This window comes from Melanerpes formicivorus, unplaced genomic scaffold, assembly GCF_026170545.1.
Source record: "Melanerpes formicivorus ecotype bairdi unplaced genomic scaffold, bMelFor1.0.p_v2 SCAF_63, whole genome shotgun sequence".
In the NCBI taxonomy this organism is placed as follows: Eukaryota; Metazoa; Chordata; class Aves; order Piciformes; family Picidae; genus Melanerpes; species Melanerpes formicivorus.
The window spans coordinates 179,434-205,058 of NW_027142415.1; the positions used below are offsets into that span (position 1 = coordinate 179,434).

General features: G+C 43.3%; 2 protein-coding genes across 2 annotated transcripts in view; one reads left to right on the forward strand and one right to left on the reverse strand.

Moving 5' to 3' along the window:
* The window catches only part of COL10A1 (collagen type X alpha 1 chain), a 36,279-nt gene extending 14,195 nt beyond the window's left edge, over positions 1–22,084 (reverse strand). Inside the window, exon 1 of the mRNA XM_068162351.1 lies at positions 22,016–22,084. The gene's annotated coding sequence lies outside the window, so the exon portion shown is untranslated. The remainder of the gene's footprint in view (positions 1–22,015) is intronic.
* NT5DC1 (5'-nucleotidase domain containing 1) overlaps positions 1–25,625 on the forward strand; it is a 120,471-nt gene that overhangs the window by 29,757 nt on the left and 65,089 nt on the right. The gene's annotated exons all lie outside the window — the stretch shown is intronic.

Sequence of the window (25,625 nt, forward strand, 5' to 3'; positions counted from 1 at the left end):
CCATGCAGGCTGTACAGAAAGATTTGAGATGTACATGAATTTCTGAGTCCTCAGTCAGTGTTACTGGTGAAAGCTTTCCAATAGCACTGCCTTGTTTGCAGCCCTATTTCATTATTCTGCTTATATCTTCACCCATGGTAAAGAATTTATGATACTAGAGTGAAAAATACCAAACAGAAGTAGTGGAGTTATGAAAGGTGTTTTCCAGTGCCTTGGGTATGCTACTGGCCTGACCTTATTCCTCCCTCATTTTTATTTCTCCCTCCCTTACCTCTGAAAGTAAAACCAACAAATACTGTTCAAATGGAGGCACTGATTTGGAAGTCACACCAGGTGTGTGCTGTAAATGAAAACTCACCAGTTTTCAAGATGCTGAAAAGACAAAGATGTTTTTATATTTTGGTATTCATCCTTTCTCCCACCAATGCTTTTCTTAGTAAGTAGTGTAAATGTTTAGATATTTCAAGTTTGGGATTTTCACTCAATCTGCTTAAAAGTGTAAACATGGAGGTGATGGCAGGACTTGCATCCTCCTGAGGGACAGGAAGAACAGAAGTGTCCAGTTAACTTTGTGCATAGTTCAGGGGAAAAAATATTTCAAGGGGTCTGACCACTGAATAACCTAAGCAAATATGGACACTTGATTTTTAGATTGGAGCTGCTTAAGCATAGTCAGGTGAAGAAATTTCCAGTTCCTTCTAGCTGGAGATGTATCCAGTTGATGTGTCTAGTGTGGGCCCCTCAATTTAAGAAGGGCATTGAGATACTTGAATGTGTCCAGAGAAGGGCAGTGAGGCTGGGGAGAGGCCTCGAGCACAGCCCTATGAGGAGAGGCTGAGGGAGCCGGGGTTGTTTAGCCTGGAGAAGAGGAGGCTCAGGGGAGACCTTATTGCTGTCTACAACTACCTGAAGGGAGGCTGTAGACAGGAGGGGGTTGGTCTCTTCTCCCAGGCAGCCAGCACCAGAACAAGAGGACACAGTCTCAAGCTGTGCCAGGGGAAATTTAGGCTGGAGGTGAGGAGAAAGTTCTTCACTGAGAGAGTTGTTTGCCATTGGAATGTGCTGCCCAGGGAGGTGGTGGAGTCCCCATCCCTGGAGGTGTTCAAGAGGGGATTGGACGTGGCACTTGGTGTCATGGTTTAGTAGTCATGAGGTGTTGGGTGACAGGTTGGACTTGATGATCTTTGAGGTCTTTTCCAACCTTATTGATTCTATGATTCTAATTGACATCCTTCTGCCTGATGTTGACTGCAATCTGATTTGTGCCAATACAATGGGTTACGAAGCTTTTCTGTAAGCTGAATTAGTGAGAATTTCATTTGGACTTTGCTGGAAGTGATGGAAAGAGTGAGGCTTGTTTTCCATAGCTCCAGATCAGTTCACTGAATGTGTGAAATGAATTTCAAACACCTGAAATAATATAATTGGTCTCTGAAGATTGTGGCAAGTGGTCTTTTTGGTGTTTTGTTGGGGTTTTTTGAAGTAAGTTGTGGTGTTTAAAACCCTGATTCATAGCAGTAAAAAGAGAATCCTCAGCAAACTCTACAGATGTTCAATAGTCATATTTTCCTGGGGAGAAGGGTTTGTATATTTTATTTAAGTCATGCACTTTTTCCCCCTGAATTTTATTAGATTATTTTACATCTTGTTCCACCTCTGTGCCTGCTGGACTCGAGGTTTCTGTCAGACTCCCCCTGGACTGCAGCGAATAAAGTAGAAACCCTGGTAAAAGAAGGGTGGGAAACACTCCTAATTTCCCCGAGGTGAAAAAGTTCAGGCAGCTGCCACAGCTGTCCCATAATTAAGGGAATCTTCTAAATAGTTGGTGAAAAATAGGCATAACTGAGCTGCTTTTTCAAGTGTACCCACTGGAGCAGGTAGCCAGCCAGCTGAATAGTCTCATTCATTGCCCTTACTACCTGCTGTGGTTGGGACAATTGGCACAGAGTTGTTTTTAAACTTTCATGTTTGAAAAACCCAGTGCCAAAGGTGGTGGGGTGGGGAAGAAAATCCAGACTTCTGCAGCCAGAACAAATAGAAGTTGTCTAAGTTCACTTTAAAAAATGAGGAATTTGCTTGGTTGTTGAAGTCTGGCATCTTAAACATTGCTGGTTTCTCTTCATTTTATTTAAACAGAAACTTAGGAAAGTTCTAGTGGTGGCTGCATATAAACTTTCTATACTCTCTCCTTTATGCAAAATGAGTTCATGGAGCCTAATTGCTCCTGATGATTGTTAGTAGTTAGATTAGATTAGTTAGTAGTTAGATTTTAGTTTCTCTTGTCTGAGAGTGGATTTTTACAAGCTTTACTAGAATAGAATTAACCAGGTTGGAAGAGACCTTTGAAATCATCAAATCCAACCTATCACCCAACACCATCTAATCAACTAAACCATGGCACCAAGCACCCCATCCAGTCTCTTCCTAAACACTTCCAGTGATGGTGACTCCACCACCTCCCTGGGCAGCACATTCCAATGGCCAATCTCTCTTTCTGTGAAGAGCTTCTTCCTAACATCCAGCCTAAACCTCCCCTGGTGCAGCTTGAGACTGTGTCCTCTTGTTCTGTTGTTACATGGTCATAAAGGAGAGCCATAATTACCTGCTTGTAATAAACTGCTAATGAAGGGGCTGCTTTTGTTATTACACAAAATGTATCAAGGCTGCAAAGTTTTGTAGGTGACATTTACCATATTACCTGAGTCAAACCCACAAGCTTCAATGTCTCCATGCATTCCACAGGAGAAAAATCACATGAATATGAAGAATGATTTTTATTTCTTTTTGCCCAAGTACTTTAACCAGTAAGGTTCAAAGATTTGAGGCTTGAAAGGCAGTTGCATGAAAGTGGTTGACAAGTGGAGCAGGTAAATGCTTCCCAGGGTACTGGTACAAAAAATTACCCATACCATGGAAGGAGAGAGACTCCCAAAGCCCTGCTAACCTCATCCAAAATGGCAGCTTGTTTCCAGCACTGATACTCTCTGACTCTGCTGTTATTGTGGTAAATGTTGGGAAAATAAACCCAAAACCTCAGCTTCTGCTGGAGGTGATGTTAAATGACTTCTGCACCTTTTGGTGGTGAGATGTAAGCAAGGATCTCCATGGAGTTGATAGCTAAGAGCCTAATGCATCTCTGCTGCATACAGAAGTAAAAGTGGGCAACTCTCCAAGCATGAATTAACTGCTTTGAGATTTTGGGGGGTTTTGAGCCATTTGTCTGTCCAGATTGTGCTATGGAGACTGAATTTTACAGGAGTTTTGTAGAACCTGTGAGTTTCCTTAGTAACAGAGTGAGGACACAGCAACACTTGGTGCTGAGCTCATCTGTTTTCTCATCAAACTTTGATGAAATGGGGAAGACCTGTGAGTAGTTTACCATACTAGGTAATTGTAAGCCTATGTAATGCACAACTTCAAGAGAAATAAGTGGTGTTTGGGTACTGCTGAGTTGGGAATTAAACTGCCTTAAATGCAGGTGCCTTAAACAGAGCTTTTGTGGCTGTGTAGAGGCTGTTGGACACTAGTGCTAAAAAGCTGAAGCAGTTTTACTCAGCAGTCTGGCTGCAGACTGTGTTGAGTTGCTACAAAACCAGAGGGGAAGACAGAGTAAATGCCTTCTGGTCAGCTTGCACTGTGCTCCAAGCTGTTGTGGGAGTGAGAAATCTCTATGTCTAGTTTGGGATTGTGTGCTGTGTGTTTGAATCCTAGGCATACACATGAGGGTACTCATTTTGCTAGATATTATTCTGCTGTGACTGAGATTTGAAACTCAAGTATGAAACTGTTCTAGTTTCATTCCATTTTATTCTCACTACTGAATTGGTTTAGTAGATCTTTACAGCACTTGAAAAGTCAACTTGAGGAAACCTTTTGCAAGGAAATTGCATCAGTTCTAAGTTTCTGATTAGAGCTTTAAAATGGTACTTTGGTTTTTTAATGTGTTTTACCTGGCTGGGGAATATCTAATCATTGCAGTACAGCATTGAAATCTAAGGGAGTGGGAGTTGATCAAGATCTGCAGTGAGCATCTACTCCAAGTATCTTGGAGTTCTTCACAGATGCATCTCAGACAGGAATGAAGAGGGGTGTAACTCAAGTGACTCTTCCCTAGAACATATTCCAGGCTATTCAAATGGTGCAAGGATTTGGCCACCCACCAGCTGTAAATACCAGTTTGAGACCTAGTATGACAGAAATGAAGAGGGGTGTAACTCAAGTGACTCCTTCCTAGAACATATTCCAGACTATTCAAATGGTGCCAGGATTTGGCCACCCACCAGCTGTAAATTCCAGTTTGAGACCTAGTATGACAGAAATGAAGAGGGGTGTAACTCAAGTGACTCTTCTCTAGAACATATTCCAGACTATTCAAATGGTGCCAGGATTTGGCCACCCACCAGCTGTAAATTCCAGTTTGAGACCTAGTATGACAGAAATGAAGAGGGGTGTAACTCAAGTGACTCTTCTCTAGAACATATTCCAGACTATTCAAATGGTGCAAGGATTTGGCCACCCACCAGCTGTAAATTCCAGCTTGAGACCTAGTATGACTACTTGTCAGCAGAGGACAGAAATACCATATGATAATCAGGAGGGCATGTTAACATGTAGAAGATAAGGAAGGATGTCTATAAACAGTGAAGGTTCTGAGACAGCTTGCCATGTTACTCTAAATTATTGTGCAACCAAAAACGTGGAAGCTGGGACTAAATGCTGCTACTTGATATGGTATCTACAGTTTGCTTGCTATGCTTTATTCATGAGAGTTTCATCACTTCATTTATTGTTGAATTTGGTAGAGTCAATTCAGCACAGCCCTTACTGCTTTTGCAGATCCAGTTAGTATCTGCTTAGCTGAGTCTGCACTAGAAACAAGGTAAAAGTCTTTATGTTTGCAATCTCATTCTGCACACTAGCTTGTGTTTTTTAAAGGTGCTTCATGCCTTTTTGGCAGAATGAGCAATAGACCTCAGTATTGTTTTTAGATGCAGTGGAATAAAAAAGGATCCTTATATGCAGCAGATTCATCTGCAAATTCAGTAGAAGCTACAGGAATGAGATTGGAGATTAGTGGTTTGGATTGAAACCCTTTCATTTACCAGCTTTATGCGTTTTTACATCAAGCTGAGCACCTTTAAACTTTCTCCTTTTTTCATGACCTATCCCTAACACTGTCTCCCTATTGAAATATGAGGTGACCCAGAATGCATGTTAGGTCATTCAGTGGGTGCTCATTGTTCCATAAAGTAGACCACCAATGTCTATAGACCTATGGTGGAATCTGTTTGCTTACTGACCTGTTAGTAAGTGAAAGTAAAATGAACAGTACTAGAATATTTTCCTCCCAGTTCCTTTTTATACCTGTGTAAATCCAGCTCTTTTCTGGCATGTCCTGTGTACATAAATTGTATTGGGTTTCAGGGTTGGATTCCACCCTGGGCTGTGCTGATGACCGCAGGATGTTTGTGTGAACTCTGCTGTTTCTGGCAAACCTCTCCCTCTGAGGCCTTCATGCATCACCCTACCCCTGAGACACTCATGTCATGTAGAGCAGTGAGTTTGTTTGTGCTCCAATAGTTTGCAGGTACACATGTTTAGGTTATTGTTAGGCATTTTGCTTTAAGTTGCTCAGGTGCAGTCTGAAATGTTTAATAATTGCATGGAATTCCATGGCAGCAGCAGAATGGATATCACAGAATAAATCTAGTTAGAAGAGACCTCAAAGATCATCTGGTCCAAACCTTGACCAGCACTGAAGGGTCAGTGCTAAACCATGTCCCTAAGCAGCAGATCCACACACCACTTAAACCCCCTCAGGGATGGTGACTCCACCACTGCCCTGGGCAGACCATTTCAAAGTTTGATAACCCTCTCTGTGAAGAAATATCTCCTAACATCCAGCCTAAACCTCCCTGAAACAGCTTGAAACCATTTCCTCTGCTCCTGTCGCTTACCCCCAAGGAGAAGAAGCTGCTCCCTCCTTGCTCCAACCTCCCTTCAGGTAGTGAGAGTGATGAGGTCTCCCCTCAGCCTTCTCTTCTCCAGACTGTATAACCCCAGCTCCTTCAGACTCTCCTCCAGGCCCTTCACAAGCCGCACTGCCCTTCTCTGGACATGCTCCAGCACCTCAGTGTCCATCTTGTAGTGAGGGACCAAGAACTGAACACAGTACTGGAGCTGTGGCCTCATGAGTGCTGGATACAGGGGGAAGATCACCTCCCTGTTCCTGCTTATCACAGGGTTTCTAATACAAGCCAGGATATATAAGCCCAGGCTGGATGAGGCTCTGGCCAGCCTGATCTAGTGTGGGGTGTCCCTGCCCATGGCAGGGGGGTTGGAACTAGATGATTCTTGTGGTCCCTTCCAACCCTGACTGATGCTATGATATTTTGCACATTATACCAATGTGTGACAAATTCCAAAGCTATTGGGAGAATGAAGGACTTGAAGCTGCTCTGCAAGATGGCTGTACAGAACTAGGGGAGCAGAAATTTCATTTCTGTGTTAAAGGACAAGCAGTTTGAAACAAACCTTTCTGAAAAAGACAAGTCCTGATTTATATAAAAATTGAACTGGAATGGCTAAAATTTGCCAGTGCTTTTAATTGTCTGAAGAATCTGATCTTGAGGAAACCTCATGCTTCCCACTAGAGGGGAAGCAAACCATGTTATGACATCAGGTGATTAGTTTAGCAGTTAAGATCTTTTCTTTTTATGCTGCCACAAGGATGATCAGAGGGCTGGAGCACCTCTCCTATGAGGACAGAGTGAAGGAGTTGGGGCTGTTCAGTCTGCAGAAGAGAAGGCTCCGAGGTGACCTAATTGTGGCCTTCCAGTATCTGAAGGGGGCTACAGGAAGGCTGGGGAAGGACTGCTCAGGATCTCAGGTAGTGATAGGACTAGGGGGAATGGAATGAAGCTGGAGGTGGGGAGATTCAGGCTGGATGTGAGGAGGAAGTTCTTCACCATGAGAGTGGTGAAACCCTGAAATGGGTCGTCCAGGGAGGTGGTTGAGGCCCCGTCCTTGGAGGTGTTTAAGCCCAGGCTGGATGAGGCTCTGTCCAGCCTGATCTAGTGTGGGGTGTCCCTGCCCATGGCAGGGGGGTTGGAACTAGATGATCCTTGTGGTCCCTTCCAACCCTGACTGATACTATGATACTATGATTTTGTGATTCAGGGCACTGTTTTTTGGGTTAGTTTGTTTTCTTCTGAGGAAATACTACCTTCCCAATCTTTAGTATAATTACTACTGAAGACATAATATTCCATATTACGAATAGAATAGAATAGAATAGAATAGACCAGACCAGGTTCGAAGAGACCTTCAAGATCATCTCGTCCAACCTATCATCCAACACCACCTAATCAACTAACCCATGCAACCAAGCACCCTGTCATTAAAAGCTGTTTAGTCTGTAGAAATTGGTGTTGAAAGTGCTGTGTTTTAAGGCTAATGCTATGAATTGAAATGAAATCTTAACATGAAAAAGCCAAGAATGCAAATGCTTCATGTGCCCTTTGTAACTCTACAATTTCAAGCATGATCAGTTTTTTATCTCTGAATACTTCAAGGAGAAAGTGATACTTGCCTTCTTCTGGGAACCACTTGCCAAATAGCTCCTAAAAGTGAGAAACTAGTCCTTAGGAAAAGTTTGAATTCACAAATGAAACAGCTTCAGGCTGAGAAATCACCATCAAGTTTCCCAGCAGTTCTCTGTGTCTCCAACTTACTCTGCTTTGAGCAATACATAGTTTTAAATATTTTCAGTGGCTAAAGGCAGACTGAGTCATTACAATAATTTGTTCCAACTGTCATAACACAAGCCAAAGAAGCTTGCCCAGTAGCTTCTGCCTCTTCCCAAAGCATACCTTGAAGGACATAACATCCTAGCTTTTATTTAGCCATGGGTTACTCTGGTTGCTTCACAAATTGCTCCTGATTCTCAGGAGGAGAATTCCAACTTCACACCGCAATGGGGGAGCTCCCTTTAGATGGTTGTTACCACGTCTTTCAAATGTTTGGCAGGAGTTTTCTCTTTGTTCTGCACTTCTAGATGTGACTTCTGCATTAGAGCACTGTGCAGTACCCTGTTAGTGTGCAAGGAGAACTGAACTTTGCAAGAGTGTGCAGCCTGGTTTTCATTTGGAACAATCCAAGCATTGTGAACTATCATAGATAGTTTCATAGTTTCATAGTTTCATTCAGGGTTGGAAGGGACCACAAGGATCATCTAGTTCCAACCCCCTGCCATGGGCAGGGAAACCCCACATTAGATCAGGCTGGCCAGAGCCTCAGCCAGCCTGGGCTTAAACACCTCCAGGGATGGGGCCTCGACCACCTCCCTGGACAACACATTCCAGGGCTTCACCACTCTCATGGGGAAGAACCTCCTCCTCACATCTAGCCTGAATCTCCCCACCTCCAGCTTCATTCCATTCCCCCTAGTCCTATCACTACCTGAGATCCTGAGAAGTCCTTCCCCAGCCTTCCTGTAGGCCCCCTTCAGATACTGGAAGGCCACAATTAGGTCACCTCGGAGCCTTCTCTTCTGCAGACTGAACAGCCCCAACTCCTTCAGTCTGTCCTCATAGGAGAGGTGCTCCAGCCCTCTGATCATCCTTGTGGCCCTTCTCTGGACACGTTCCAGCATGTTCATATCCCTCTTGTAATAGGGGCTCCAGAACTGGACACAGTACTCCAGGTGGGGTCTCACCAGGGCTGAGTAGAGGGGGAGGATCACCTCCCTCGACCTGATAGCCACACTTCTCCTCATGCAGCCCAGGATCTGATTGGCTTTGTGGGCTGCAAATGCACATTGAGAGCTCATGTTGAGCTTTTTGTCCACCAGCACCCCCAAGTCTCTCTCCTCAGGGCTACTTTCCAGCCAGTCACTGCCCAGCCTGTATTTGTGCCTGGGATTGCCTCGACCCAGATGCAGGACCCTGCACTTGCTCTTATTGAACTTCATGAGGTTGGCTTGTGCCCACCTCTCCAGCCTGTCAAGGTCCCTCTGGATGGCCTCCCTTCCCTCCAGCGTGTCAGCTTGGTGTCATCAGCAAACTTGCTGAGGGTGCACTCAATGCCACTGTCCATGACTGTTATGAAAGTACATAACACCCAATTTGTCCTATATCTCCAAAGGAACTTGATTTTTCATAGTTTAGTGTTTGGAGAACAATTTTCTCTCTCAAATAAAAGTTTTCTCTTAAGATACTCTGCTAAATTAGCCTCAAGTGTATCTTTCTTGGGGGGGGGGAAATGAGTTTAAACAGAGAAAAGCTAAGGCAGAATTAAGGCTGTGTTGCAAATATGAGTCAACAAAGGAATGTTGTCAAGCCTGGCAGGCCCAAAGCCTACATGACCTGCATGAAGCATTCCACAGTGTTTCTATTGACAGATGCATGGCCAAAATGGCATCTGGCAAGTTCTGCTGAGAGGCACCAAAACAACTCCTTTTTTTTTTGCCCAGAAGAGTGGATATAAAACCCTTTCTGTGACTTGCAGAATGCACACAAATAAATTTAGGACACCAATTTCTATTTGAGGCTATGGTAGCAGGTGGTACTTTTCCTCTGAGTGTCATTATTAACTCTTCACAAGTGCTGCATCACATCAGTTGCTAATGTCTAGTTGACCCCATTAGAGCTGTTGGAGTTACTGGGAGGTTGCTCTTCCCTAGCAACTTCAGCTTTACAGGATGATGGTCCTCAGCATATTTCATGCCTATAGCAAATTCTACTTTTTTTGCTGTTGGGGTTTCTGGACACATTGAAGACATCTTTACAGCTGGCACCAAACTCTTGCACTTCTGCGGAATCTGGTTGGATGTGAAGCAGGCCTTGGCTGTAAGTTACATAATTGTCCTAGAGTGGTGCAGCACCTGAGCACTGGTACATTCATCAGTGTAACATGCCAATGGGCATCCATGCTAATGCAGCTGCTTCCAGGTCACCACTGCTTTGTATGCAGCCAGTGCAGGGTGTAAGCAGAGTCTAGCTCCACCTGCCTGCGTAGGTATCACTGTGGTGTCCAACAAATTGTGTAGAACTGCCAGTTCTGGTCACCTGAAAATAAATTACCAAATTACAGCAAAAGAAGAATTAGTTGTACTCTTAGAGGATACAGGAAGAGTGGAAAAAGAATGCTGCTGGAAAGGGAAAAGAACTTGTGCACCAAACTATTTCCATCAAAATACCAGAGCATAGAAAACTGGGAACTGGCAGGAGCCTCTTCCACGCAGCAGTTCTCTGTTGGATGCTTTGGATAGCAGCTTTGGAGCTGGATGAGTGGAGAGGCTGGAAATCCTATTGTGTGTGCTTATGTGTCGAACAGAAGAACTTCTTCCTTCTGAACTTCAAAGCGTGGTAGCTGGCACAGGGGCACATGGCGAGGTTTGTAACAAATATGCGTAACAGATTCTGGAGTGTGCTGTGAAGCACCACCTCAGGGTTTGTTACACAGCATTCTTAGAAATTCACTTGGTGATTGAGCAATTCTAACTTTAAAAAAGTGCAGGAGAAATACTTCTGCACCCATTGGAAAAGCAGATATTTTTCCTTTTAGCAGAGAACATCTGTTGTAGTTAAACTTCTATAGGAGCTACTGATTTTTTTTCTGAGAAATCATAGCTACTGCACTTTTTGCATAGAGACTGAAAAGAGGACAAGAGTCCTTATGAATTAAAGGTCCCCCTTCTGCAGAGAAAATGAATGCTTGCTTTGTATCAACAGAGATTTTGCTGTGACTTCCATTATTGAAAAACAAAACCCACCCAGCCTCACCCCCCAAGAAGAACTCTGGAACTGTTGTCTTCCCTCATTTCAAATAGGTGTAGTTTGTGTTAGTGTTCTGGAAATGTAGGTATATCAAAGGCCCTGCTTTCCACACCAGACAATGTGAACAGCCAAATATTTGTGTAAGTGACATTAGGTAGCATTAGCCTTTGTCTCTGAAAAAAGGCTAGTCCTGATAATAGCATTAAGAGCCACCTTCTTTAGCTGAAAAGTTGACTCATGCTTTTAGTTACTGATTCAGCTGAACAAGTTCTGCTTACAGCACACGAACAGCCCCACATCATCACACCAACTGCTCACATGATTGGGAGAACAGCTGTCTTTCTGCTTAGAATGATGATGCTTTTTCCCCTCCATAAATCATAGAATCAACGAGGTTGGAAGAGACCTCAAAGATCATCAAGTCCAACCTGTCATCCAAGACCTCATAACTACTAAACCATGGCACCAAGTGCCACGTCCAATCCCCTCTTGAACACCTCCAGGGATGGGGACTCCACCACCTCCCTGGGCAGCACATTCCAATGGCCAACAACTCTCTATGTGAAGAACTTTTTCCTCATCTCCAGCCTAAATCTCCCCTGGCACAGCTTGAGACTGTGTCCTCTTGTTCTGGTGCTGGTTGCCTGGGAGAAGAGACCAACCCCTTCCTGGCTACAACCTCCCTTCAGGTAGTTGTAGAGGGCAATGAGGTCACCCCTGAGCCTCCTCTTCTCCAGGCTAAACAATCCCAGCTCCCTCAGCGTCTCCTTGTAGGGTTTGTGCTTGAGGCCTCTCCCCAGCCTCGTTGCCCTCCTCTGGACACGTTCAAGAGTCTTAATGTCCTTAAACTGAGGGGCCCAGAATTGAACACAGTACTCAAGGTATGGCCTAACCAGTGCTGAGTGCAGGGGCATGATGACTTCCCTGCTCCTACTGGCCACACTATTCTTGATGCAGGCTAGGATGCCATTGGCCGTCCTGGCCACCTGGGCAAACTGCTGGCTCATGTTCGTAAAGAAGTTCAAGAGTCACAGAAAACAGTTGTGTTTATCTTTTAAACATATGTTATCTTTAAAAATATGTTTATATTTAAAAATATGACCTTTTAAAAATAGAAGCCATATTATGCAGCTGGTTTATGGCAGGAGGAGCCTCTAGCCATAGTTTCATAGTTTCATAGTTTCATTCAGGGTTGGAAGGGAATACAAGGATCATCTAATTCCAACCCCTCTGCCATGGGCAGGGACACCCCACATTAGATCAGGCTGGCCAGAGCCTCATCCAGCCTGTCCTTAAACACCCCCCAGGGACGGGGCCTCGACCACCTCCCTGGACAACCCATTCCAGGGTCTCACCACTCTCATGGTGAAGAACCTCCTCCTCACATCTAGCCTGAATCTCCCCACCTCCAGCTTCATTCCATTCCCCCTAGTCCTATCACTACCTGAGATCCTGAGAAGTCCCTCCCCAGCCTTCCTGTAGGCCCCCTTCAGATACTGGAAGGCCACAATTAGGTCACCTCGGAGCCTTCTCTTCTGCAGACTGAACAGCCCCAACTCCTTCAGTCTGTCCTCATAGGAGAGGTGCTCCAGCCCTCTGATCATCCTTGTGGCCCTTCTCTGGACACGTTCCAGCACGTTCATATCCCTCTTGTAATAGGGGCTCCAGAACTGGACACAGTACTCCAGGTGGGGTCTCAGCAGAGCTGAGTAGAGGGGGAGGATCACCTCCCTCGACCTGCTGGCCACACTTCTCCTGATGCAGCCCAGGATCTGATTGGCCTTGCGGGCTGCAAGTGCACACTGAGAGCTCCTGTTGAGCTTTTTGTCCACCAGCACCCCCAAGTCTCTCTCCTCAGGGCTACTTTCCAGCCAGTCACTGCCCATGCGTTAAGACAAGTATTATCTCCTATTACGTCAGCCAGCTCTGATACAAAAGACAAATGTGGGGACTTGAAAATGAACTTGATGAGAATTAAAAAAGGAATAAATCCAGGCTAATCAGTCCTGAAGCTGTTTTTACTTTTTGCTAGCTGCTGCAGTTAGTTAAATAGGTGTAGTCAGTTACTCATCAACAAATGTAGGGGAACAGAAAACACGATACACTTGTCTTGTTTGGGGACCAACCACAGCTTTGCTATGTGCAGTGCTGGCTACCACAAGGTGTTTTACATCAGCCCTGTTTAATTCAGTAGAGTATGGATTTGCTCAAAGTAGATACTTAGTTTTAAAAATCATTAAGAAATAAAAGGAAGTCTCCAAATTGTTTAGTGCTGCTACAACTTAATACCTCATTGAGTCTCTGTGTTTCCATCTATGCATAATTTTCAGCCTGTCATGGATTAGTTACAGGTTCCAAAATAGCCTGGAGGAATGGTAGAGGGTTGATTTACAGTGCTGCTAATGCAGTGTTGTAAATGAGCTGTTCTGCCTCCCAAGTGCAGCGGAAGCACTTACATGCAAGATGCGATTGGGCTTTGTGTGAGTAGAGATAAAAGCGACATGCGTGATGAAGTGAGCTGCTGGAAAATGTCATTACAGTCCTCAGTAACTAAAACTTCCTCTGTCTCCCAGAAAGGAAAAGACATTGCAGTCAGGTTTTCAAATCTCAATCCCTTTTTCAAAAGTACTTTTCATTTGAAAAATCTTTTGTTGGGAAAACTTTGTCATATGGATTGGGTCATTTTTTTCTCTGAAAGCCTTTTTCTTCTCAGTGTTATTGTGAAAGGCTAAGAAGCTTGTGGCTGAGATTTGTTATTTCATATGGTCTTCATTTTCTCTTTGGGAAAACAAATTCCATTTTATATCTATGTATGTGTATTTTATAGTGAGAGGAGAGAGAAAGGAGAGCAACCTCCCACCTGGAAGAGGTGACAGAAGCCTAAGAAATAAGGTCCCCTTGCTAATTTAGCCATTCCAACTTAGTTATATGTAGGCAACTAGTAAATTTCACTTTCCAAACTGGCCTTTACTCATGAAACATAACACGTTTGCTTTGGCTGCAGGAGCTTTAAGCAGGCAGTGCCAAGGTATTTGAAAGGTCTATTAAAACATTTTAAAGTGGGCAAGGACAAACAGTGCTGCTTATTTATTTGGACACAAAAGTCATAAAATATGGAGCTGCTTTCTTTGGTAGCAGGGAAAACATACTCCTGCCTAGTTGGGGATGTAAGATGCCACTGGCAGGTGGCTGTTGATTATTTGTAAGCTTAGAAGAAACCATCCTTTATTATAAAGGAGAACTGTTTGAACTTACCTTCTTCTATAGACCTATTTTGTTTACTTAGCATTCATGAAAGCAAGAAAAAAAGTAGTAAAAGTCAGATTAATGCTGAGGATGGAGGAAACATTTGAGTTATTAGCAGTCATTGCAGGTTTTTCTGAAGGTGGAATGCAGTTCTTTTGCTTGCCTGAGGACTCAAGTCCTCAAATTATGGCAGGTCACCTGGTCTGCTTTTAATTTGTAATTCTCAATGCATAAATTTGGGTTGTTTTTTTTCATTGCACTTTGAGTTTCAACTTAGAATTTTTTAAGTGATGTGGTGGAATGCAGAAATATCTGATCTCCACAAAATGCCTCTTTAAAAAGGAGCAAGATATATGTCTGTGTCTAAAACTGAGCAACAGCTTGCCCCTTCTGTTTCTCCTTCCTTTCCACACTTGTCACTGTCATGTACCTTCCACCTTTGGTTAGCCTTTTTTTCCTTTGGTTTCCCTAATTTTGTTAAGCTCTAATATTTTATTGCCAGCAATGTATTTTATTATAGCCTCTTTTTTTTCCCCCTCATTTCCTAGATGTAGTAATATTTCTGTATGATATCACATAATATGTAATTATTGCATTGTCTGCCTGTGTTTACTGAAGGATGAAATGGAAACAAGCCATACTGCTCTTGGCCTCCATAAAACTAAATGAAAGCAGCATCTTGCTGGCATTGTTGAGCACTTGCATGTCATTGTTATAAAGATGAGAAGTCTGCTACAGCCTTCCATTGGTTATAGTTGTAAGAAGGAGACACTTGAATGTGTCCAGAGAAGGGCAATGAGGCTGGGGAGAGGGTTGGAGCACAGCCCTGTGAGAAGAGACTGAGGGAGCTGGGGTTGTTTAGCCTGGAGAAGAGGAGGCTCAGGGGAGACCTTATTGCTGTCTGCAACTACCTGAAGGGAGGTTGTAGCCAGGAGGGGGTTGGTCTCTTCTCCAAGGCAACCAGCACCAGAACAAGAGGACACAGTCTCAAGCTGTGCCAAGGGAAGTTTAGACTCGAGGTGAGGAGAAAGTTCTTCACTGAGAGAGTCATTAGCCATTGGAATGTTCTGCCCAGGGAGGTGGTGGAGTCCCCATCCCTGGAGGAGTTCAAAAAGGGATTGAACATGGCACTTGGAGCCATGGTTTAGTTAGTCATGAATTGTTGGGCAACAGGTTGGACTTGAAGATCTCTGAGGTTATTTCCAACCATACTGATTCTGTGATTCTCTGTTTATGTGTAATGGACAAGAGACATTTTGATGAAAACAGAAAGATTTAACTTTTCAGGGCCGTGTGGTTGGCAGAGATAATAAATGATAGGAAATTTTGCTTTAAGCTCATCAATCATAACAATAAAATTTCTCTACATGACTTCTTGAACAACCTTATGTGCAATGCCTTGTTTCAGTAGGACAGAGCAACTGCACAAAGGCTGAGAGAACTCCATGGTTGAAAAGAATTGTCTGCTTATTACAGCAGAGCCATCCTATCCAAGCAGCTTTAGCACCCTCCAGGAGCACTCACATACTCATATTCAGTATCCATTATTGATTTTTCCTTATTGTTCATTTGCATTGGATTTGCTCAGTACAGTAAGAGAACAACAACCCCATGCAGTGCTACAGGCTGGGGTCAGAGTGGCTGGAGAGCGGCCAGGCAAAGAGGGACCTGGGGGTGCTGGTTGATGGTAGGCTGAACATGAGCCTGCAGTGTGCCCAGGCAGCCATGAGGGCCAATGGCATCCTGGCCTGCATCAGGAACAGTGTGGCCAGCAGGAGCAGGGAGGTCATTCTGCCCCTGTACATTGCACTGCTTAGGCCACACCTCGAGTACTGTGTCCAGTTCTGGGCCCCTCAGTTTAGGAAGGAGGTTGACTTGCTGGAGCGATTCCAGAGAAGGGCAACAAAGTTAGTGAGGGGCTTGGAACACAGCCCTGTGAGGAGAGACTGAGGGAGCTGGGGCTGCTTATCCTGGAGAAGAGGAGGCCCAAGGGAGACCTTCTTGCTCTCTACAACTACCTGAAGGGTGGTTGTAGACAGGCAGAGGTTGGTCTCTTCTCCCAGGCAGCCAGCACCAGAACAAGAGGACACAGTCTCAGGCTGCACCAGGGGAGGTTCAGGCTGGAGGTCAGGAGGAAGTTTTACACAGAGAGAGTGATTGCCCATTGGAATGTGCTGCCCGGGGAGGTGGTGGAGTCGCCATCACTGGAGGTGTTCAGGAGGAGACTTGACAGGGTGCTTGGTTGCATGGGTTAATTGATTAGGTGGTGTTGGATGATAGGTTGGACGTGATGATCTTGAAGGTCTCTTCCAACCTGGTCTGGTCTATTCTATTCTATTCTATTCTATTCTATTCTATATGCACAGAGAAGTCCTGTTCATAGATAGATCACCAGGGGTGACAAACACATCAGGGTTCACCTTCCTTCCTCTAGACAAGTCCAAGGTTCATGGCCAGATTGAATGAGGCCTTGAGCAACCTGGTCTAGTGGGAGGTGGCACTGCCCATGGCAGGGGGATTGGAACCAGATCTTGAAGGTCCCTTCCAACCCAAACCATGTTATGAATCTATGAATCTAGGAAAAAGTCTTTCTAAAGAACAAAATGAATGCATACCTGTGTTCTTACATTTCTATTGAAAACTAAAGGTGTCTGAGTAATTCTCACAGATACAAGGTTATGGTTGCCTTTAATAAAGCAGCCTAAAACTTCATATGAGTTCCAGTGTTGAGTCTAGCAGAGAAAATGTCATCTACATAGCACAGGGGAGACTGTATTTAGAAAATGTCCCCCTTGACTACTGTAGTATTAGATTCATGCCCATTTATTTCCCAGTAGTGCCTGTTTTTATGAGTAGTAATAGTTGGATTTAGATGTAAGGATAGCAAGTGGAGGTTCTCAGCTTACACAGTAGTCATGTAATTTGTTTCACAACCACCCCCCAGTTTTCTTTAATAAGCAAAAGCCCAGAAGCCAAGGGAAGCAATACCTTCAGCATTTGTGGTGTTTGCAAGTCTCTTTCCATCTTTTAAGAGTTCTTTGTAATGTAATGCTACTTCCTAATTTAATAACTTTCAAGATAATCTTTGGCCTAGCAAAGGGTTGGAATAAACCTAAGAAAACTGCAACAATAAGAAACAATTCTGCCAAGTTAACCTCCACATCTCAAATGCCAAGAGGAGAACTTTATTCCAGAGTTGACAGCTGCCTCTTATTTTTAAGGAGTGACTTTAAACAATTTCATATGTATTACACAACATCTTTATCAAGTCCGTGTTTTTATGTCTCCTAAATTGCATCCTCCAGATTTCTACAAGATACATGCTTCCTTCTTACTAATTCCTTTTTTTCCCCTCCAAGTGTCATAACCATTGGCAGGGTTCATGTGTATTTCCAGGGATAGATACTTGGGAGATTTGCAGTGTGTACTACTGTGGTTTGTTAGTTCAAAGCAATTTGGAGGCAGAAGGACAAGCCACCAGCAGATGGACAGAGTCCAAAGCACAGTGCTAACTGTCATCCCTCAGACTCTGTTCTTTAATTCCAGGACTCACCATGCAATGAATTACCTTGCATCAAAGCAGCAGTGTCTGAATGGGTGCCTAGTAGCCTGTGGTAAATGAGAAATTAGGGAAGTAATTAATTATAGTCTTGATCTTGATGGGCCAAGCCAGTTTCACAGCTGAGCCCATCTAGTGGGCTGCTGCCAGCCAAAGGTCAGCTTCTCTGCCCTAGCTTTGTCCTCCCCAAGCTGTGCTCTTTTCATTCCCTTGTGCCACGTGTGTCCGTTGCCAGGTTCTTCAGGGACCTGCTTTAGCTGAGATAGCTAAAACTAAACACTGTTTGCTGGTTTAGTTCTCTCCCATTTGAGAAAATTAAAGGACATTACAAAGATGTTTAATCAGCACTGGACTGAAGGAGTGAGCAGAGGAGGAACAGGTCCATAAATCACTTCAGATGTTTCACAGAGTCACAGAATGGGAGGGGTTGGAAAGGACTTCTGGAGATCACCTAGTCCAGCCCCCACACCAGAGCAGGTTCAGAGCCCATGTTTTTATTTTAGGTCGTTGGCTCTGTCCCATGAGCACAATAGATACTGTGGTTTATCTGTGTAGCGTGATTATTACCATTTTCCATGTCTGTCCTTGACTATGATGGACTCTGCTGTTCTGAGGGAGATGGACTGAGGTCACCTTGTGGAAATGTTTGTCATATCATAAATAAATAGGAGGAAAGAGTAAAAATGGAGCATAAAAATGACAGAAAGATAATGGTCAGCTCTTCACAGCAGCTGAGAGGAGAAGAAGGATGCATGTGGCAGCAGGAAAGCATGCAAGGAGAAAAGGAGAGAGCAATGCAGAAGATAGGAGTGGAAAGCTGGAAATAGGCTCCTGATGTTCACAAAGCATAGCACAGCAGCTTTGCATACCCTAGCAAGAAGGGAAGGTCAACATCTGTGTGTTCCCTAAAACACACACAGCATGTTTAAGTCTCTACTTAAAACTGGATGCTAGCTCTAGATGATCTTACAAAGAAACTGTCAGAGTGCAGTGATGGATTTTGTCAAGAAAATGTCCCTGCAGCCATGTGTGCTGACTTGGAATAGTTCTAAGCAGGTGCTTGTGGAAGAGGAGGAGCAGAATGACCACCCTAAAAGATGAAATGGGCAAAGGGCTGTTCAGTTTGGGGTTTAATTCCATGGGTTTAGGGGTTTTAGACACACTCTTTGGAGAGTAGAGTATTTCTTTGTCTGTGTACATCTATCATGCTGTCTCCTTTTTATTTCATGGCTAAAAGGTAGTTTCTTGCTATGTCCTGGTTTTGTTAGAAAAAGGTGCTGAAGATAATTGTTGGATAATAAATATTGTGTCCTTGGAACCTTTGTCCAAAAAGAGCACTTTCAGAATATTAAAGGTTGAAGAAAATAAAATCACTGATCACAGTATCACAGTATAACTAAGGTTGGAAATGACCTCAAGGATCATCAAGTCCAACCTATCAACACAGACCCCATGACTAGACCATGGCACCAAGTGCCACGTCCAATCCCCTCTTGAATGCCTCCAGGGACGGTGACTCCACCACCTCCCTGGGCAGCACATTCCAATGCCGAATGACTCGCTCGGTGAAGAACTTCCTCCTCACCTCGAGTCTAAACCTCCCCTGGCGCAGCTTGAGACTGTGTCCCCTTGTTCTGGTGCTGGTTGCCTGGGAGAAGAGGCTAACCCCTTCCTGGCTACAACCACCTTTCAGGTAGTTGTAGAGGGCAATGAGGTCACCCCTGAGCCTCCTCTTCTCCAGGCTAAACAATCCCAGCTCCCTCAGCCTCTCCTCATAGGGCTTGTGTTCAAGGCCTCTCCCCAGCCTTGTTGCCCTTCTCTGGACACGTTCAAGTGTTTCGATGTCCTTCTTAAACTGAGGGGCCCAGAAGTGGACACAGTACTCAAAGTGTGGCCTAACCAGTGCTGAGTACAGGGGCACAATGACTTCCCTGTTCCTGCTGGCCACACTATTCTTGATGCATGCCCGGATGCCATTGGCCCTCTTGGCCACCTGGGCACACTGCTGGCTCATATTCAGGCAGCTGTCGATCAGCACCCCCAGGTCCCTCTCTGTTTGGGAGCTCTCCAGCCACTCCGACCCCAGCAAGTCAGTGACAAGTCAGTGAAGAAAGCAATCAGAATCATTCAGGTTATCTGAGTAACCTAAGGGTTAGCAAGCAACTAACCCTTTTTTTTCCATCCTCCCAAATTAACCAAATCCATCCTTAATCTAATTTAAATGTGGCAAAGTTAAGACTAATGTATCAAGCCTTTAGTGATCTTGGGGCAGAGTTATGAAATATATGTATGCTTTGAACTTGGCCCAGAAAATGACTTAATGCAAAAGTAAATAGCTCTAATGCTGTCCCTTGGAAGCTATTGAGAATGAGAATTTAGCACTTGGAACTAGTGATGTGATCAGTACTAAATAAAACACTGCCCTATGAGGAATTGCATATGGGACATTGATAAGTGATTTTCAACTGAAAAGATTGGGCTGAGTCCAGTGGAAAATGGTCATCATGAGGAAAACTATGGTGATCTGCAGTCTCCCATATGCTTGCAGACCCTTAGTGAGCTTGAAGGGAAGCTGAAAAACAGTGCTGACACCAAAGGAGCCATGAATAAGATTTTCTGCTGTCAGAGTTACTCAGACTCTTACATTCTGTTGGGCTACCAATGGAAAACAGACTGAATCTGTAAATATGGCATTCAGTAACTGACTGTTACAGGGAAATAAAGCTCAATTAGCAACAACTGTGCTCAGCAGAAACAATATTGTCTGGTGCAGTTCTCTCTCACTGCATCTTGTGTTATTAATGATATTCTCCTTTGATGTATACCACAAAGTAATTTAGGTCACAGTTACTAAACTGCATGCTTTCTTTCTCCAAGCTGCTTTTGAAAGGCAGAATTATCAATTTTCATGGTAAGCCATGCTAAACTCTTAGAATAACCACAAAGTCTTATGTCTTTAATTTTAGGAAGGCTGCATGCTGTATCACAGAGAAAGTTTTGGCACATCCATTTCAAAATGAAGGAAAAGCATTCTGCTCTTTGCAACAGGCTCATTAGGAAGCACTTCTTTACCAAGAGAGTGTCCAAACACTGGCATGGGCTTCCTAGGGAGCTGGTCAATGCCCCAAGCCTGACAGCGTTTGAGAGGCATTTGGACAATAGCCTTAATAATATACTTGTGGTGAGCTGTGGAGTGATCAAACAGTTGGACTGCATAACCATGCATATGTTGGAGAGGGAAATGGTCTCTGGCAGCTGAAGCTGATCTTGAGTCAGGGTCTGTTTTCTCATAGAACACCCCATCTCTCCAGTCTTCCTCCCCTTGAACTCCTCTCCTCTGCAGCCCCTGGCTTCACTTCTTTTGTCCTGCTTCTTCCCAAATCTGCAGTTCCCTATCCCACAGAGAAGGTGGTTTACCTCTCAAAGTTCCACTCCTAACCTCTGCTTGTGCCATCACTGCCACTTACAACCATATTCCATCTCCCTTTCCCACAGTGCATCCCCAAAACCTCTTCCTTTTCCCCCTCCACTTCAAACTGATTTCCTCCAGTGCAGCCTCAGTTTTATAGTTGGAATAAGCTGCTCCCCAAAAGAAAAGATGGTTGTATTTGTAACCCTGTTTTCACATTATTTATGTAGATACATTTCCAATGTATTTCAGCAGTAAGACCAGAACATTAAAACAGATGAAAGGAAATGTGTTTGTTTTCAATCTAATTTTTCAGCACTTCCATGCAACTCACACTTTTACATTAGGCTCAGGCAGTTTTGCCTGCTGCTGTTGTTAAGTGTTACAAGGCTGCTCTGCAATACTTTAAACAGAAGTCTTTTGAGCACACAGGAAATATTCATTGTGAGTGATTCGTTAAATAATCAGGCTGGTAAAAATCTACCAGGATGAATCTGAGAGACAAGTAGTATTTCTTTCACTTGGTTTAACAAGTAGGACCACAAAAAACCCCCAACCCATTCAAAATGCATCCCCTTGGAAATGTGAGTGAATCACAGCAGACAGAGTTTTCTGATGGTGTACATTGCAGGAAGGGAAGATTAAAAGCATTTTAAGGCACAGCTAAATCACTCTGCAGTTCAAGCTCTGACTTTCAAACGAGTGGAATCCTCACTGCTGTTTGAACATTTCATATCATTTCCTGAGTCCTGGATGGAATGCCTTTTTCCTCCTTGCACTAGTGTTTATTACTCAAGAACAAAATGCTTGCTAAAATGTAAGCAAAACTCAGCACGTTTTCTGAAGCATCTTTCCCAACCATTTTTCATTTTAGGCACCACTCTGTTGGATTTTATTTTTCTTCTTTAAAAAAAAAAACACACCCCCCACTGTGGCTGAGGGACAGTTGTAATTGCTATGCATTTTTATCATCAATCAAGCTCCTTTTCAGTGTTCAGCTACAGGAATTCATGCTTGTCCTACCTTTTAGTTGAATGATAGCTGTCCCTCGATAGAGGGAGTGTCTGATGCCAGCTGTCACCGAAAGTCCCTGCTCTCTCTTAACTCAGAGGTGATCCTTTTGCAGCAGTCATTTCAGAAGAGTTAGAAGGAGGCAGCCCTCTCATTCAAAACCCCCCCTTTTTTTTTTTTTTTGGTGGCTTTTGGACTTTTTAACATTGAAAAGCTGAGCTGAATCATATGCTGGCTACTAGACTGACGGATCTGCCTTCTGATTCAGTTCCAGGAGAGAATAATTTTTTTGTTTCCCAGCAGAAAATGGCTCTGTTTGCGAGGTGGAAGGGGATTGGGGATTCTCACTTCTTTACCTCCTATATTCTTACTTGTCTGTGTTGAAAAGCAGCATGAAATTCATCTGACATGTTTCTCTAATGGGATGGGCTTTTTCTGGAGAGCAGAAAACAAATTCCTTGATGTTCTGTAACCAATAAAAATGACTTCTTTGTAGAGAAAGCGATAGCAGTTTCTTACTCTCTTCATATTCTGGTAGCAAAATTCAGGTTTCAGAAAGGAGAGATAAGCTTCCTAAAAGATCATACAAACACCATCATGTCTGTTACCTACTTTTCTATTTTCTGTGAATGGCTGGGTGCAAGATCTGTGCTACAAGACGCAGCATTCAGAAGAGAAATGTAGCTGCAGTCTGCGGCTACTTGATACTGCTGAAGTTACGACAGGCATATGGCAAAAGGACAAAGTGAGATTTGAAGGGAAGACATAAAATCTGATTATTCACAGTCATTGACTCTGCTTCCACTGAGCTGATTTAAACTGGACATGCTACAAAACCATGTGTTGGCTATGCTATAGGCTTTGTAAAGTTGGGTGGGTTTGGTTTTTTTGATAGAGCTCTTCAAGCTGTCCTGCAAATTCAGATAAGGACATAACAAAAATCAGTGGATTTGCATAATAATTCATTTTAAAGCTTGCATTTCATATGAAACTGCAAAAAGAGAGCTACTCAAACAAATCCAAGTTGTCATTTTTATTTCAATTATGATATGTATTATTTCATTAACAACTTAATTTAACAGTGTAGTTATACCCAAAAAGCTCAAGAAAGAGGGGGGGAGGAGGGGGAAATAGGGGGGAAAAGGCCTTAATAAAAAGTTTATGTGCTTCCTCTGTCTCAGTTTAAAAAAAAGAATGTAAAGAGAGAGTGCATTTGAACATATTTCAAGGAAAGGCTCATTTATACTGCTGAATTCAGTCTTTCTTTGTTTCTTTCTCTAAAGAAACCACCCCCCAAGCGAAGCCATAGCGCTAGCAACCACGTTTGCTATGATTAGATTAACATATCCCCGTAAAGAACGACGTTAGCTTTGCATTCAGACGTCTGCTTCTGCTACTGTCATCAGAAGTGACAAACCTGTTATTTCCCTCTGAAAATCTCTAAATACACCAAGGTACACTGGAAAAAAAATATTTTAAGAGCTTGGGAGATGGCTTTTTGGGGGGGTTTCTTTTAAAGTTTAAAAGAAGATTTGTCCAGGGCATTTCAGTCCATTTTCAGGTTGCAGTAAGGAATTTAGCTTTTTGAGTCGTCTTTCAGTCAAACATAAAGCTGGAAAGATCCTCCTGGCACACCTAGTACATCCTCTTCTTTTCAAGCCCTGCCTCATGTAATCTATTTTATGAAATGGTTCAGCTCACTCTTGTAACTCTTCAGGTTCCTCGCCTTCAGTAGCTCTTCTGGAAAGCTGTCTCACAGCCTGCCTCACTGTTCTGATGGTTAAGGAAGTTGCCAGCCTGAATCTTTCCATGGCAAGTTTATATCCTGTTGTTCTTATGCTTTTTTTAAGGATTAATTTCTCCTTCTCCCTTGCAGAGAAGGTCTGATCACAGAATCATAGAATGGCTTAGGTTGGAAGGGACCTTAGAGATCATCTACTCCCCTCACAGATCATCTACTCCCTTTACAGGTCATCTACTCCCCTTACAGATCATCTACTCCAACCTCCCTGCCATGGGCAGGGACACCTCTCAACTAGACTTGGCTTCTCAAGGCCTCATCCAGCCTGGCCTGGGATTATACAAGGAGACACAACATCTGTGTAGATACACAGTTTTCAGACAGATTGGATGAGGTGAATCCCATCCTAACTGCAGGGTGCTGTACTTTGTACTATTTCATTCCATGTTTACTGTTCCACTCCAGTTTTCCCTTCACACGGTCTTCTTTCCCCTTCACACTGGCAGTGATTCTCTTCTCTTTTTTCTTTGGACTTCTTGCATTCATTCCTATTTTAGGGATGAAATCACAAAGTATAATAGTAAACAGAATGAATGCCAAGACTAATCCAGGAGGAGCACTACTGAAGGAATCTCTTTTCAACCCAGAGGTTCCCTTTTCAGCCCAGCTCTTTGGCATTTCCTCTGCAACAGTCCCTTTAGTCATCACCTTCATAGCCTTTGTCTAATCTTTCTTTTGTTTCCAGTTTACCTGGTAATCTCCAGTGTGACACCTTACCAAATGTTCTGCTGAAGTTCAGATAAAATCTAATCTCTCTGTGCAGTTCTTTTGGTTCTTTTGTCTAGAAAATCAGGTATCTTATCAAAGCAAGAAATCAGGCTAGTCTGACATGACCTACCTTTCCTAAAGCCATGTTACATTTTAATCTATTGTCCATTTGCCTTCAAGCCCTCAATTATTCTTTCTTTCAGATTTTATCCTGGGATTAACAGAGCCTGAGGTGTGAAAGGATAAAGAGTTTTGAATCACTTTTTATTCTCTGGCGTTGGCACAAATCCTGTCATGATTTGAGCATATTTTGAGCACATTTTATAGTTCTGCCTAAGTAATATCTTCATTCAAAATGCTTTCTGTTGGATCTGGTATTATATGGCAGTTTTTCAGAGTTCTGAGATGAAAGTGGGCTTGTGAGTACACTCAAGTGCATCAAGCTGTTTAAACTGTGCTTGTGCCTTGATTGTAATTGTGGGCATCACACCACATTATCTCACCACATTGTCTTCGTTGAAGACTTGAGTTCAGTTTGAGGATCACATGTCGATTTCTACCATGGTATTTCTACTTCTTTCCCAGAGCTACTTTTTTTCCCCCTAACTAGGTAAAGGAGTTGTTGGCATTTCCATGCATCTTTTTTTTTCCAATGAGCAATTAGTTTTGACAATTTTTCTATTCCCACTTGGTTTAGGCTCTCTGCTTTTTCAGGTGTTGTTATTTGTCCATTTGGATCTGGAGACAGTACCATCAATGAATTTCCTTTTCTTTGAGATGCAACTTCCAATTAATGTATGAGTATTTGATGTAAAGAAATCCAGGTGTCCTTCATCACTGTAGTCTTTAGCAGGTTTGGTTTGGGCTGTTTTTGTCTGAGAGGACTAATAGTTTCAACTACAGCTCAAGGGAGCTCTTGAGAAGGTGCTTTAAAGTATATGCTCTCTGCTGAATAGTTTGCTTTATAGGTAAAATAAATAGCTGTGCATGTTAGTAGTAAAATTCAGCTTACATTACTTGCTCACTTCTAAGAGAGTTTCTGGTTAATCAAAGCTTGTTTTCAGTTACTGTATTGTTGCTTAAGTAGAATAAGAAGGCTTTGATATTATTGGA